The 16,986-nt window shown below is 27.0% G+C and overlaps 1 protein-coding gene across 1 annotated transcript in view; it reads left to right on the plus strand.

Annotated features, from left to right (window-relative positions):
* The window catches only part of LOC130167535 (calsyntenin-2-like), a 255,034-nt gene that overhangs the window by 230,916 nt on the left and 7,132 nt on the right, over positions 1-16,986 (plus strand). The window lies entirely within an intron of this gene.

A 16,986-nucleotide genomic window follows, 5' to 3' on the forward strand; every position in this document is an offset into this window, starting at 1 on the left:
AAAACAATTAGTCAATCAGTCTATTAATTTGATTGACAGAAATTTAATCTGCAATTATTTTAATTATTGATTAATCGTTTTATACTATATGGTTCCAGCTGCACAAATGGGAGAATTTGCTGCTGTTCTTCATCATACATGATAGTTACCTGAATAATTTTAGGTTTTAGACTTCAAAAGGAATTGAAAACTGTCCATTTTTTACGATTTTCCATCATTTTAATAGACATAATGGTACATTGTTTAATTGAGGGGAAAGAAATGACCAGATTAACTGAAAATGAAAGTAATTGTTAGTTGCAGCCCTGCTGGTGTTATAATGGATATTTTAAAATGATGAAACTTTTTAAACGGTAAGCAAAGTTTGCACCATCATAATTTAGCTTAATGAGTGCTTTCAGTAACAAATGGGAGGAAATAAAGATGGCAGATCTAACTCACCCAGTTGCACAATAAGATACAAGATCAAGCGCTCCTTTTCAAAAATCAGTAAGATCACTGATGATAGTCGGCAGCAAAGCGCTAGATATCACCACAGGCCAATGCTGCTTTTTACCACCAAGGAAACCAAAGTGATTCAGAGCAAATTTATGAGACTCAGTGGGCAAATCCAGCAGCATCACTTTCACCCGTAGTAGCAAAACATCCTTTGGATACTATCAGTTGAAATTTGACTAAACTTTATGCGAGAACAAAACATGCACATATAGTGAGGCAAAAAACGGTCAAAAAACGTCACAGTATAATAAGGCCAAAGAACATCACAATACAGCATCGTATACTAAGGCATAAAATTCTCAAAAAAATGTCATAGTATACTGTGGCATTAAACTTTTTATTGGCATAAAAGGGACAATACCCTTATGGAACCCAAGGAGACCCAGATTGAACATGCAAACACCACACAGAAATGTTTCAACGGAGATTTGAACACGGAACCTTGGTACAGAGAAGCAATATTTCTGACCACTCTTCTACTGTGTCTGCCAATTAATGATGCATATCATAGTAAGGCAAAAAAACATCATACGATAGAAAGACAAAAACGTCAAAATAGGGGCATAGGATGGTAAGTCATAAAATTGTCAATAAACGTCATAATATACCATGGCATAAAACGTCACAGTATATTAAGGAATAAAAACATCAAAAAATGTCATAGTATAATAAGGCATAAAATTGTCGAGAAACGTCATAGTATACAATGGCATTAAACGGCATAGTATAGTAAGGCATTACAATGTCATAAAATATCATAGTATAGTACGGCAAAAATACGTCAAACAACATCATAGTATACTATGGCATGAAATGTCATAGTATAGTAAGCCATAAAATTGTAAAAGAACATCATACTATACTATGGCATGAGACGTCATAGTATATTAAGGCAAAAAAAGGTAAAAAAAATGTCATAGTATAGTGAGGCATTAAATTATCAAAAAACATCAAAGTATAGTATGGCAATAAACGGCATAGTATAGCAAGGCATTAAAATGTCATAAAAATATTATAGTGTGGCATAAAAACGGCAAAAAACATCATAGCATGATAAGATATGAAATTGTCAGAAAACGTCTTAATATACTATTGCATCAAACGTCACAGTATGGTAAAGCATAACATTGTCAAAAAACATCATGGTATAATAAGTTATAAAATTGTCGAAGCAGGGGCGTCGAGTGTCGCAGTGGGTTGAGCAGGCTGTAGAGGCTACAGTCCTCGCTGCAGTCAGCCCCGGTTCAAATCCTGCATCGGACGGCCCTTTACTGCATGTCATTCCCCTTCTCTCTGCCTCCCCATTTCCTGTCTCTCTCTACTGTGCTGTCAAATAAAGGCATAAAAAGCCCCAAAAAATAGACTTTAAAAAATTGTCACAGCATACTATGGCATAAAATCTCATGAAACGTCATAGTATAGTAAGCCATAAAATTGTCGAAGAACATCATGGCAGAAAATATCATAGTATATTAAGGTAAAAATACGTCAAAAAAAGTTATAGTAATATTAAGGTAAAAAAATGTCAAAAAACTTTCTGGTATAGTAAGGAAAAAAAAACGTCAACAAACATTGTAGTATATTAAGGTAAAAAAAGTCAAAAAATATCATAGTATACTTTGGCATAAAACGTCATTGTATATTAAGAAGTAAAAACATCAAAAAAACATTATAGCATAATAACGTAAAAAATTGTCAGAAAACGTCACAGTGTACTATTGCATTAAATATCACAGTATAGTAAGGCATACAATTGTCAAAAAACGTCATACTATACTATGGCATGAGACATCATAGAATATTAAGGAATAAAAATGTCAAAAAACGTCATAGTATACTATGGCATGAGAATTCAAAGTACAGTAAGGCAAAAATACGTCAAAAAATGTCATAGTGTATAGTAAGGCATAAAATTATCAAAAAACATCAAAGTATACTATGGCAATAAATGCCATAGTATAGTAAGGCATTAGAAAGTCATATTATAGTAAGGCAAAAAACGTCAAAAAACATCATAGCATGATAAGGTATGAAACTGTCAGAAAACAACACAGTATACTATTGCATCAAACGTCACAGTACAGTAAGGCATAAAATTGTCAAAAAACATCATAGTACAATAAGCTATAAAATTGTCAAAAAATGTCAGCATACTATGGCATCAAATGTCATAGTATAATAAGGAAAAAAAACGTCATACTATAGTAAGGCATAAAATTATAGATAAAGTATATTAATCTATAATATTCTTAAATACTACTACATACTACATACTATGGCATGAAACATCATAGTATATTAAGCCATAAAATTGTCAAAGAACGTCATGGCATAAGATGTCATATTATAGTAAGGCAAAAAAAGTTTTTAAAAAAATCACAGTATATTAAAGGAAGAAAAACTTCATATTATATTAAGGTAAAAGAAAGTCCAAAAATTTCATATTATACTAAGGCAAAAAAACATCAAAAAACATCAAAGTATACTATGACATAAAATGTCATAGTATAATAAGCCACAAAATTGTGAAAGAATGTCATGGCATAAAATGTCATAGTATAGTATTGCAAAAAATTTGAAAAAACAACAAAGTTTAAAAAGGCATAAAAACATCAAAAAAACGTCATAGTATAATAAGAAATAAAGACATCATTGTATATTGAGGTCTGAAAATTGAAAAAAATAACATAGTATAGTATGGCAAAAAATGTGAAAAAACAACAAAGTTTAATAAGGCATAAAAACATAAAAAAACGTCATAGTATAATGAGAAATAAAGACGTCATAGTATATTGATGCCTGAAAATTGAAAAAATGTCAAAGTATAGTATGGTAAAAATTGAAAAAAATGACATAGTATAGTATGGCAAAAAATGTGAAAAAACAAATAAGTTTAATAAGACATAAAAACATCAAAAAACGTCATAGTATGATGAGAAATAAATACGTCATAGTATATTGACACCTGAAAATTGAAAAAAATCACATACTATAGGATAGCAAAAAAAGTGAAAAAACGACATAGTATAGTATGGCAAAAAATGTGAAAAAACAAAAAAGTTTCATAAGGCATAAAAACATCAAAAAACGTCATAGTATAATGAGAAATAAAGACGTCATAGTATATTGATGCCTGAAAATTGAAAAAAACAACATAGTATAGTATAGCGAAAAAAGTGAAAAAACGACATAGTATAGTATGGCAAAAAATGTGAAAAAACAACAAAGTTTAATAAGGCATAAAAACATCAAAAAACGTCATAGTATAATGAGAAATAAGACGTCATAGTATACTGAAGCCTGAAAATTGAAAAATAGGACATAGTATAGTATGGCAAAAAAAGTGAAAAAACGACATAGTATAGTATGGCAAAAAATGTGAAAAAACAACAAAGTTTAATAAGGCATAAAAACATCAAAAAACTTCATAGTATAACAAGATATAAAGACGTCATAATATATTGAGGTCTGAAAATTGAAAAAATGACATAGTGTAGTATGGCAAAAAAACGACATAGTATGGTATGGTAAAAAATGTGAAAAAACAATAAAGTTTAATAAGGCATAAAAACATCAAAAAACGTCATAGTATAACAAGATATAAAGACGTCATAGTATATTGACGTCTGAAAATTGAAAAAATGACATAGTGTAGTATGGCAAAAAAAGTGAAAAAACGACATGGTATAGTATGGCAAAAATTGTGAAAAAACAACAAAGTTTAATAAGGCATAAAAACATTGAGAAACGTCATAGTATAATAAGATATAAGGACGTCATAGTATATTGAGACCTGAAAATTGAAAAAAATGTCATAGTACAGTATGGCAAAAAAAGTGAAAAGACGACAAAGTTTAATGAGGCATAAAAAAATCAAAAAAGGTCATTGTATAATAAGAAATAAAGACGTTATCGTATATTAAGACCTGAAAATTGAAAAAAATCACATACTATAGGATAGCAAAAAAAGTGAAAAAACGACATAGTATAGTATGGCAAAAAATGTGAAAAGACAAAAAAGTTTAATAAGGCTTAAAACATCAAAAAACGTCATAGTATGATGAGAAATAAATACGTCATAGTATATTGACGCCTGAAAATTGAAAAAACAACATAGTATATTATAGCGAAAAAAGTGAAAAAACGACATAGTACAGCATGGCAAAAAATGTGAAAAAACAAAAAAGTTTAATAAGGCATAAAAACATCAAAAAATGTCATAGTATAATAAGAAATAAAGACATCATAGTATATTGAGTCCTGAAAATTGAAAAAAATGACAAACTTTAATAAGGCATAAAATCTGAAAAAACAACAAAGTTTGATAAGGCATAAAAACATCAAAAAACGTCATAGTATAATAAGATATAAAGACATAGTATATTGAGGCCTGAAAATTGAAAAAAATGACATACTATAGTATAGCAAAAAAAGTGAAAAAACGACATAGTATAGTATGGCAAAAAATGTGAAAAAACGACAAAGTTTAATAAGGCATAAAAACATCAAAAAACGTCATAGTATAATGAGAAATAAAGACGTCATAGTATATTGACGCCTGAAAATTGAAAAAAATGACATACTATAGTATAGTAAAAAAAGTGAAAAAACGACATAGTATAGTATGGCAAAAAATGTGAAAAAACAACAAAGTTTAATAAGGCATAAAAACATCAAAAAACGTCATAGTATAATGAGAAATAAGACGTCATAGTATATTGATGCCTGAAAATTGAAAAAACAACATAGTATAGTATGGCAAAAAATGTGAAAAAATAACAAAGTTTAATAAGGCATAAAAACATCAAAAAACGTCATGGTATAATAGGATATAAAGACATCATAGTATAATGAAGCCTGAAAATTGAAAAATAGGACATAGTATAGTATGGCAAAAAAAGTGAAAAGACGACATAGTATAGTATGGCAAAAAATGTGAAAAAACAAAAAAGTTTAATAAGGCATAAAAACATCAAAACACGTCATGGTATAATAGGATATAAAGACATCATAGTATATTGAGTACTGAAAATTGAAAAAAATGACATAGTATAGTATGGCAAAAAATGTGAAAAAACAAAAAAGTTTAATAAGGCATAAAAACATCAAAAAACGTCATATTATGATGAGAAATAAATACGTCATAGTATATTGACGCCTGAAAATTGAAAAAAATGACATACTATAGTATAGCAAAAAAAGTGAAAAAACGACATAGTATAGTATGGCAAAAAATGTGAAAAAACAACAAAGTTTAATAAGGCATAAAAACATCAAAAAACGTCATAGTATAATGAGAAATAAGACGTCATAGTATATTGATGCCTGAAAATTGAAAAAACAACATAGTATAGTATGGCAAAAAATGTGAAAAAATAACAAAGTTTAATAAGGCATAAAAACATCAAAAAACGTCATGGTATAATAGGATATAAAGACATCATAGTATACTGAAGCCTGAAAATTGAAAAATAGGACATAGTATAGTATGGCAAAAAAAGTGAAAAGACGACATAGTATAGTATGGCAAAAAATGTGAAAAAACAAAAAAGTTTAATAAGGCATAAAAACATCAAAAAACGTCATATTATGATGAGAAATAAATACGTCATAGTATATTGACGCCTGAAAATTGAAAAAAATGACATACTATAGTATAGCAAAAAAAGTGAAAAAACGACATAGTATAGTATGGCAAAAAATGTGAAAAAACAACAAAGTTTAATAAGGCATAAAAACATCAAAAAACGTCATAGTATAATGAGAAATAAGACGTCATAGTATATTGATGCCTGAAAATTGAAAAAATGTCAAAGTATAGTATGGTAAAAATTGAAGAAAATGACATAGTATAGTATGGCAAAAAATGTGAAAAAACAAAAAAGTTTAATAAGGCATAAAAACATCAAAAAACGTCATATTATGATGAGAAATAAATACGTCATAGTATATTGACGCCTGAAAATTGAAAAAACAACATAGTATAGTATAGCGAAAAAAGTGAAAAAACGACATAGTATAGCATGGCAAAAAATGTGAAAAAACAACAAAGTTTAATAAGGCATAAAAACATCAAAAAACGTCATAGTATAATGAGAAATAAGACGTCATAGTATATTGATGCCTGAAAATTGAAAAAATGTCAAAGTATAGTATGGTAAAAATTGAAAAAAATGACATAGTATAGTATGGCAAAAAATGTGAAAAAACAAAAAAGTTTAATAAGGCATAAAAACATCAAAAAACGTCATATTATGTTGAGAAATAAATACGTCATAGTATATTGACGCCTGAAAATTGAAAAAACAACATAGTATAGTATAGCGAAAAAAGTGAAAAAACGACATAGTATAGCATGGCAAAAAATGTGAAAAAACAAAAAGTTTAATAAGGCATAAAAACATCAAAAAACATCATGGTATAATAGGAAATAAAGACATCATAGTATATTGAGTCCTGAAAATTGAAAAAAATGACAAACTTTAATAAGGCATAAAATCTGAAAAAACAACAAAGTTTGATGAGGCATAAAAACATCAAAAAACGTCATAGTATAATAAGATATAAAGACATAGTATATTGAGGCCTGAAAATTGAAAAAAATGACATACTATAGTATAGCAAAAAAAGTGAAAAAACGACATAGTATAGTATGGCAAAAAATGTGAAAAAACAAAAAAGTTTAATAAGGCATAAAAACATCAAAAAATGTCATAGTATAATGAGAAATAAAGACGTCATAGTATATTGATGCCTGAAAATTGAAAAAAACAACATAGTATAGTATAGCGAAAAAAGTGAAAAAACGACATAGTATAGTATGGCAAAAAATGTGAAAAAACTAAAAAGTTTAATAAGGCATAAAAACATCAAAAAACGTCATGGTATAATAGGAAATAAAGACATCATAGTATATTGAGTCCTGAAAATTGAAAAAAATGACAAACTTTAATAAGGCATAAAATCTGAAAAAACGACAAAGTTTAATAAGGCATAAAAACATCGAAAAACGTCATACTATAATGAGATATAAAGACATCATAGTATGCTGAGGCCTGAAAATTGAAAAAAATGACATAGTGTAGTATGGCAAAAAAAGTGAAAAAACAACAAAGTTTAATGTGGCATGAAAACATCAAAAAACGTCATGGTATAATGAGAAATAAAGACATCATAGTATATCTAGACCTGAAAATTGAAAAAAATGTCACAGTACAGTATGGCAAAAAGAGTGAAAAAACAACATAGTATAGTACGTATCTGAAAAAACAACAAAATTTGTTAAGGCATAAAAACGTCATAGTATAATAAGATATAAAGACGTCATAGCATATTGAGGCCTGACAATTGTAAAGAATTTCATAGTATTGTATGTTAAAAATTTAAAAGAATTACAATCTAGTATGGCAAAAAATGTGAAAAAACAACATATTATAGTATACCTTAAAAACATCAAAAAACGTCATAGTATAATAAGATATAAAGACGTCATAGTATATTGAGGCCTGAATATTGAAAAAAATGACATAGTATAGTATGGCAAGAATTGAAATAAATGACATGGTATAGTATGGCAAAAAATGTGAAAAAACAACAAAGTTTAATAAGGCATAAATACACCAAAAAACATCATAGTATAATAAGATATAAAGACATCATAGTATACTGAGGCCTGAAAATTGAAAAATAGGACATAGTATAGTATGGCAAAAAAAGTGAAAAAACAACAAAGTTTAATGAGGCATGAAAACATCAAAAAACGTCATAGTATAATGAGATATAAAGATGTCATGGTATATTAAGACCTGAAAATTGAAAAAAATGTCATAGTATACTATGGCAAACATTGGAAAAATTAAATAGTATAGTAAAGCAAAAAATGTGAAAAAACGACATAGTATAGTATGGCAATGAATGTGAAAACAACAACAAAGTTTAATAAGGCATAAAAACATAAAAAAACGTCATAGTATAATAAGCAATAAAGACATCATAGTATCCTGAGGCCTGAAAATTGAAAAATAGGACATCATATAGTATGGCAAAAAAAGTGAAAATACGACAAAATTTATTGAGGGATGGGGCGTCGTGTGGCGTAGTGGTCTAAGCAGGCGCCCCATGTGTATAGGCTACAGCCCTAGCTGCAGTCTGCCCCGGTTCGAATCCCGTATCGGACGGCCTTTTGCTGCATGTCATTCCCCCTCTATCTGCATCCCCGTTTCCTGTCTCTCTCCAGTATACTGTCCAATAAAGTAATAAAAAGCCCAAAAAATATACTTAAAAAAAAAAAAATTTGTTAAGGCATATAAACATCAAACAACATCATAGTATAATAAGATATAAAGACATCATAGTATACTGAAGCCTGAAAATTGAAAAACAGGACATAGTATAGTATGGCAAAAAATGTGAAAAAACAAAAAAGTTTAATAAGGCATAAAAACATCAAAAAACGTCATAGTATAATAGGAAATAAAGACATCATAGTATATTGAGTCCTGAAAATTGAAAAAAATGACATAGTATAGTATGGCAAAAAATGTGAAAAAACAAAAAAGTTTAATAAGGCATAAAAACATCAAAAAACATCATAGCATAATGAGAAATAAATACGTCATAGTATATTGACGCCTGAAAATTGAAAAAACAACATAGTATAGTATAGCGAAAAAAGTGAAAAAACGACATAGTATAGTATGGCAAAAAATCTGAAAAAACAACAAAGTTTGATAAGGCATAAAAACATAACAAAACGTCATAATGTAATAAGACATAAAGACATCATAGTATATTGACGTCTCTAAATTGAAAACACAACATAGTATAGTATAGCAAAAAAAGTGAAAAAACGACATAGTATAGTATGGCAAAAAATCTGAAAAAACAAAAAAGTTTAATAAGGCATAAAAACATCAAAAAACGTCATAGTATAATAAGAAATAAAGACGTCATTATATATTGACGTCTCAAAATTGAAAACACAACATAGTATAGTATAGCAAAAAAAGGGAAAAAACGATATAGTATAGTATGGCAAAAAATCTGAAAAAACAACAAAGTTTGATAAGGCATAAAAACATCAAAAAACGTCATGGTATAATAGGATATAAAGACATCATAGTATATTGAGGCCTGAAAATTTAAAAAAAATGACATAGTATAGTATGGCAAAAAAATTGAAAAAAATGACATAGTATAGTATGGCAAAAAATGTGAAAAAACAAAAAAGTTTAATAAGGCATAAAAACATCAAAAAACGTCATAGTATAATAAGATATAAAGACATCATAGTATACTGAAGCCTGAAAATTGAAAAATAGGACATAGTATAGTATGGCAAAAAAAGTGAAAAGACGACATAGTATAGTATGGCAAAAAATGTGAAAAAACAAAAAAGTTTAAAAAGGCATAAAAACATCAAAAAACGTCATAGTATAATAAGAAATAAATACGTCATAGTATATTGAGGCCTGAAAATTGAAAAAAATGACATTGTATAGTATAGCAAAAAAAGTGAAAAAACGACATAGTATAGTATGGCAAAAAATCTGAAAAAACAACAAAGTTTAAAAAGGCATAAAAACATCAAAAAACATCATAGTATAATGAGAATTAAAGACGTCATAGTATATTGAGGCCTGAAAATTGAAAAAAATGTCATAGTATAGTATAGCAAAAAAAGTGAAAAAACGACATAGTATAGTTTGGCAAAAAATCTGAAAAAACAACAAAGTTTAATAAGGCATAAAAACATAACAAAACGTCATAATGTAATAAGACATAAAGACATCATAGTATATTGACGTCTCAAAATTGAAAACACAACATAGTATAGTATAGCAAAAAAAGTGAAAAAACGACATAGTATATTATGGCAAAAAATGTGAAAAAACAAAAAAGTTTAATAAGGCATAATAACATCAAAAAACGTCATAGTATAATAAGAAATAAATACATCATAGTATATTGAGGCCTGAAAATTGAAAAAAAATGACATAGTATAGTATAGCAAAAAAAGTGAAAAAACGACATAGTATAGTATGGCAAAAAATCTGAAAAAACAAAAAAGTTTAATAAGGCATAAAAACATCAAAAAACGTCATAGTATAATAAGAAATAAAGACGTCATTGTATATTGACGTCTCAAAATTGAAAACACAACATAGTATAGCATAGCAAAAAAAGGGAAAAAACGATATAGTATAGTATGGCAAAAAATCTGAAAAAAAACAAAGTTTGATAAGGCATAAAAACATCAAAAAACGTCATGGTATAATAGGATATAAAGACGTCATAGTATATTGAGGCCTGAAAATTTAAAAAAAATGACATAGTATAGTATGGCAAAAAAATTGAAAAAAATGACATAGTATAGTATGGCAAAAAATGTGAAAAAACAAAAAAGTTTAATAAGGCATAAAAACATCAAAAAACGTCATAGTATAATAAGATATAAAGACATCATAGTATACTGAAGCCTGAAAATTGAAAAATAGGACATAGTATAGTATGGCAAAAAATCTGAAAAAACAACAAAGTTTAAAAAGGCATAAAAACATCAAAAAACGTCATAGTATAATAAGAAATAAATACGTCATAGTATATTGAGGCCTGAAAATTGAAAAAAATGACATTGTATAGTATAGCAAAAAAAGTGAAAAGACGACATAGTATAGTATGGCAAAAAATCTGAAAAAACAACAAAGTTTAAAAAGGCATAAAAACATCAAAAAACGTCATAGTATAATAAGAAATAAAGACGTCATAGTATATTGAGGCCTGAAAATTGAAAAAAATGTCATAGTATAGTATAGCAAAAAAAGTGAAAAAACAACAAAGTTTGATAAGGCATAAAAACATAACAAAACGTCATAATGTAATAAGACATAAAGACATCATAGTATATTGACGTTTCAAAATTGAAAACACAACATAGTATAGTATAGCAAAAAAAGTGAAAAAACGACATAGTATATTATGGCAAAAAATGTGAAAAAACAAAAAAGTTTAATAAGGCATAATAACATCAAAAAACGTCATAGTATAATAAGAAATAAATACGTCATAGTATATTGAGGCCTGAAAATTGAAAAAAAATGACATAGTATAGTATAGCAAAAAAAGTGAAAAAACGACATAGTATAGTATGGCAAAAAATCTGAAAAAACAAAAAAGTTTAATAAGGCATAAAAACATCAAAAAACGTCATAGTATAATAAGAAATAAAGACGTCATTGTATATTGACGTCTCAAAATTGAAAACACAACATAGTATAGTATAGCAAAAAAAGGGAAAAAACGATATAGTATAGTATGGCAAAAAATCTGAAAAAACAACAAAGTTTGATAAGGCATAAAAACATCAAAAAACGTCATGGTATAATAGGATATAAAGACGTCATAGTATATTGAGGCCTGAAAATTTTAAAAAAAAATGACATAGTATAGTATGGCAAAAAAATTGAAAAAAATGACATAGTATAGTATGGCAAAAAATGTGAAAAAACAAAAAAGTTTAATAAGGCATAAAAACATCAAAAAACGTCATAGTATAATAAGATATAAAGACATCATAGTATACTGAAGCCTGAAAATTGAAAAATAGGACATAGTATAGTATGGCAAAAAAAGTGAAAAGACGACATAGTATAGTATGGCAAAAAATCTGAAAAAACAAAAAAGTTTAATAAGGCATAAAAACATCAAAAAACGTCATAGTATAATAAGAAATAAAGACGTCATTGTATATTGACGTCTCAAAATTGAAAACACAACATAGTATAGTATAGCAAAAAAAGGGAAAAAACGATATAGTATAGTATGGCAAAAAATCTGAAAAAACAACAAAGTTTGATAAGGCATAAAAACATCAAAAAACGTCATGGTATAATAGGATATAAAGACGTCATAGTATATTGAGGCCTGAAAATTTAAAAAAAAATGACATAGTATAGTATGGCAAAAAAATTGAAAAAAATGACATAGTATAGTATGGCAAAAAATGTGAAAAAACAAAAAAGTTTAATAAGGCATAAAAACATCAAAAAACGTCATAGTATAATAAGAAATAAAGACGTCATAGTATATTGAGGCCTGAAAATTGAAAAAAATGTCATAGTATAGTATAGCAAAAAAAGTGAAAAAAACAACAAAGTTTGATAAGGCATAAAAACATAACAAAACGTCATAATGTAATAAGACATAAAGACATCATAGTATATTGACGTTTCAAAATTGAAAACACAACATAGTATAGTATAGCAAAAAAAGTGAAAAAACGACATAGTATATTATGGCAAAAAATGTGAAAAAACAAAAAAGTTTAATAAGGCATAATAACATCAAAAAACGTCATAGTATAATAAGAAATAAATACGTCATAGTATATTGAGGCCTGAAAATTGAAAAAAATGACATAATATAGTATAGCAAAAAAAGTGAAAAAACGACATAGTATAGTATGGCAAAAAATCTGAAAAAACAAAAAAGTTTAATAAGGCATAAAAACATCAAAAAACGTCATAGTATAATAAGAAATAAAGACGTCATAGTATATTGACGTCTCAAAATTGAAAACACAACATAGTATAGTATAGCAAAAAAAGGGAAAAAACGATATAGTATAGTATGGCAAAAAATCTGAAAAAACAACAAAGTTTGATAAGGCATAAAAACATCAAAAAACGTCATGGTATAATAGGATATAAAGACGTCATAGTATATTGAGGCCTGAAAATTTAAAAAAAATGACATAGTATAGTATGGCAAAAAAATTGAAAAAAAATGACATAGTATAGTATGGCAAAAAATGTGAAAAAACAAAAAAGTTTAATAAGGCATAAAAACATCAAAAAACGTCATAGTATAATAAGATATAAAGACATCATAGTATACTGAAGCCTGAAAATTGAAAAATAGGACATAGTATAGTATGGCAAAAAAAGTGAAAAGACGACATAGTATAGTATGGCAAAAAATCTGAAAAAACAAAAAAGTTTAATAAGGCATAAAAACATCAAAAAACGTCATAGTATAATAAGAAATAAAGACGTCATTGTATATTGACGTCTCAAAATTGAAAACACAACATAGTATAGTATAGCAAAAAAAGGGAAAAAACGATATAGTATAGTATGGCAAAAAATCTGAAAAAACAACAAAGTTTGATAAGGCATAAAAACATCAAAAAACGTCATGGTATAATAGGATATAAAGACGTCATAGTATATTGAGGCCTGAAAATTTAAAAAAAATGACATAGTATAGTATGGCAAAAAAATTGAAAAAAATGACATAGTATAGTATGGCAAAAAATGTGAAAAAACAAAAAAGTTTATAAGGCATAAAAACATCAAAAAACGTCATAGTATAATAAGATATAAAGACATCATAGTATACTGAAGCCTGAAAATTGAAAAATAGGACATAGTATAGTATGGCAAAAAAAGTGAAAAGACGACATAGTATAGTATGGCAAAAAATGTGAAAAAACAAAAAAGTTTAAAAAGGCATAAAAACATCAAAAAACGTCATAGTATAATAAGAAATAAATACGTCATAGTATATTGAGGCCTGAAAATTGAAAAAAATGTCATAGTATAGTATAGCAAAAAAAGTGAAAAAACGACATAGTATAGTATGGCAAAAAATGTGAAAAAACAAAAAAGTTTAATAAGGCATAAAAACATCAAAAAACGTCATAGTATAATAAGATATAAAGACATCATAGTATACTGAGGCCTGAAAATTGAAAAATAGGACATAGTATAGTATGGCAAAAAAATTGAAAAAAATGACATAGTATAGTATGGCAAAAAATGTGAAAAAACAAAAAAGTTTAATAAGGCATAAAAACATCAAAAAACATCATAGTATAATGAGAAATAAATACGTCATAGTATATTGACGCCTGAAAATTGAAAAAACAACATAGTATAGTATAGCGAAAAAAGTGAAAAAACGACATAGTATAGTATGGCAAAAAATCTGAAAAAACAACAAAGTTTGATAAGGCATAAAAACATAACAAAACGTCATAATGTAATAAGACATAAAGACATCATAGTATATTGACGTCTCAAAATTGAAAACACAACATAGTATAGTATAGCAAAAAAAGTGAAAAAACGACATAGTATATTATGGCAAAAAATTTGAAAAAACAAAAAAGTTTAATAAGGCATAAAAACATCAAAAAACGTCAAAGTATATTAAAAAAAAAAATACGTCATAGTATATTGAGGCCTGAAAATTGAAAAAAATGACATAATATAGTATAGCAAAAAAAGTGAAAAAGCGACATAGTATAGTATGGCAAAAAATCTGAAAAAACAAAAAAGTTTAATAAGGCATAAAAACATCAAAAAACGTCATAGTATAATAAGAAATAAAGACGTCATAGTATATTGACGTCTCAAAATTGATTAAAAAATGACATAGTATAGTATGGCAAAAGAAGTGAAAAAAATTACATAGTATAGTATGGCAAAAAATGTGAAAAAATAACAAAGTTTGATAATGCATAAAAACATCAAAAAACGTCATAGTATAATAAGAAATAAATACGTCATAGTATATTGAGGCCTGAAAATTGAAAAAAATGACATAGTATAGTATAGCAAAAAAAGTGAAAAAACGACATAGTATAGTATGGCAAAAAATCTGAAAAAACAACAAAGTTTGATAAGGCATAAAAACATAACAAAACGTCATAATGTCATAAGACATAAAGACATCATAGTATATTGAGGCCTGAAAATTGAAAAAATGTCAAAGTATAGTATGGTAAAAATTGAAAAAAATGACATAGTATAGTATGGCAAAAAATGTGAAAAAACAAAAAAGTTTAATAAGGCATAAAAACATCAAAAACGTCATATTATAATAAGAAATAAAGATGTCATAGTATATTCATGCCTGAAAATTGGAAGAAATTACATAATATAGTATGGCAAAAAAAAGTGAAAAAACGACATAGTATAGTATGGTAAAAAATCTGAAAAAACAATAAAGTTTAATAAGGCATAAAAACATCAAAAAACGTCATAGTATAATAAGAAATAAAGACGTCATAGTATATGGAGGCCTGAAAATTGAAAAAATGGCATAATATAGCAAGGCGTATAAACATCATAGTATACTGAGGCAAAAAAATTGCAAAGTATACTACTGCATCAAACATCATAGTATAGTAAGGCATAAAATTGTCCAAAAAATTCGTAGTATACTATAACATGAAATGTCATAGTATAATAAGGCATAAAAATGGTAAAAAAAAAAATATGTCATAGTATAATGAGGTGAAAAAACGTCATAAAACATCATAGTATAGTAGGGCAAAAAACTGTCAAAAAACGTCATAGTATATTAATCTATAAAATTGTCAAAAAACGTCATAGTATGCTATGTCATCAAACGTCATAGTATAATAAGGCAAAAAAATGTCATACTATGGTGAGTTATAAAATTGTCAAAAAAAGTAATAGTATAGTAAGGCATAAAATTGTCAAAAAATATCATAGTATATTATTGCATCAAATGGCATAGTATAATAAGGTATAAAATTGTCAAGAAACGTCATAGTATAATAAGCTATAAAATTGTCAAAAACTTCGTAGTATACTATAGCATAAAATATCATAGTATAATAAGCTATAAAACTGTCAAAAACATCATAGTATAGTAATGTATGAAAATGTCAAAAAACGTCATAGTATACTATGGCATCAAACCTCATAGTATACTATGGCATCAAACCTCATAGTATACTATGGCAAAAAAACGTCATACTATAGTGAGGATATAATTGTCAAAAAACCTCATAGTATACTATAGCATAAAATATCATCGTATAATAGGATATAAAATTGTCCAAAAATGTCGTAATATACTATGGCATGAAATGTCATAGTATTGTAAGGCATAAAATTGTCAAAAAATGTCATAGTATAATAAGATATAAAATTGTCACAAAACGTCACAGTATACTATGGCATAAAATGTCATTGTATATTAAGGCATAAAAATGGTAAAAAAAAAAAATGTCATAGTATAATAAGGTGAAAAAACGTCAAAAAACATCACAGTATAGTAAGGCAAAAAACTCTCAAAGAACATCATAGCATAATAAGGTATAAAATTGTCAAAAAACGTCATAGTATACTATGACATAAAATGCCATAGTATAATATGGCATAAAATTGTTAAAAAAACATCATAGTATACTAATCTATAAAATTGTCCAAAAAACATCATAGTATACTATGGCATAAAACGTTATAGTATAATAAGGCAAAAAAAACATCAAAAAACGTCATTGTATAGTTAGACAAAAAAATCGTCAATATATGTCATAGTAAACTATGGCATCAAACGTCATAGTATATCAAAGCATAAAAACGGCAATAAACATCATAGTATAGTAAGGCAAAAAATTTACAATACCCTATCAGAACACGCAAACACCTGCAGAAATTTCTCAACTGGGAT

The sequence above is a fragment of the Seriola aureovittata genome, chromosome 4 (genome assembly GCF_021018895.1).
Source record: "Seriola aureovittata isolate HTS-2021-v1 ecotype China chromosome 4, ASM2101889v1, whole genome shotgun sequence".
Classification (NCBI taxonomy): Eukaryota; Metazoa; Chordata; class Actinopteri; order Carangiformes; family Carangidae; genus Seriola; species Seriola aureovittata.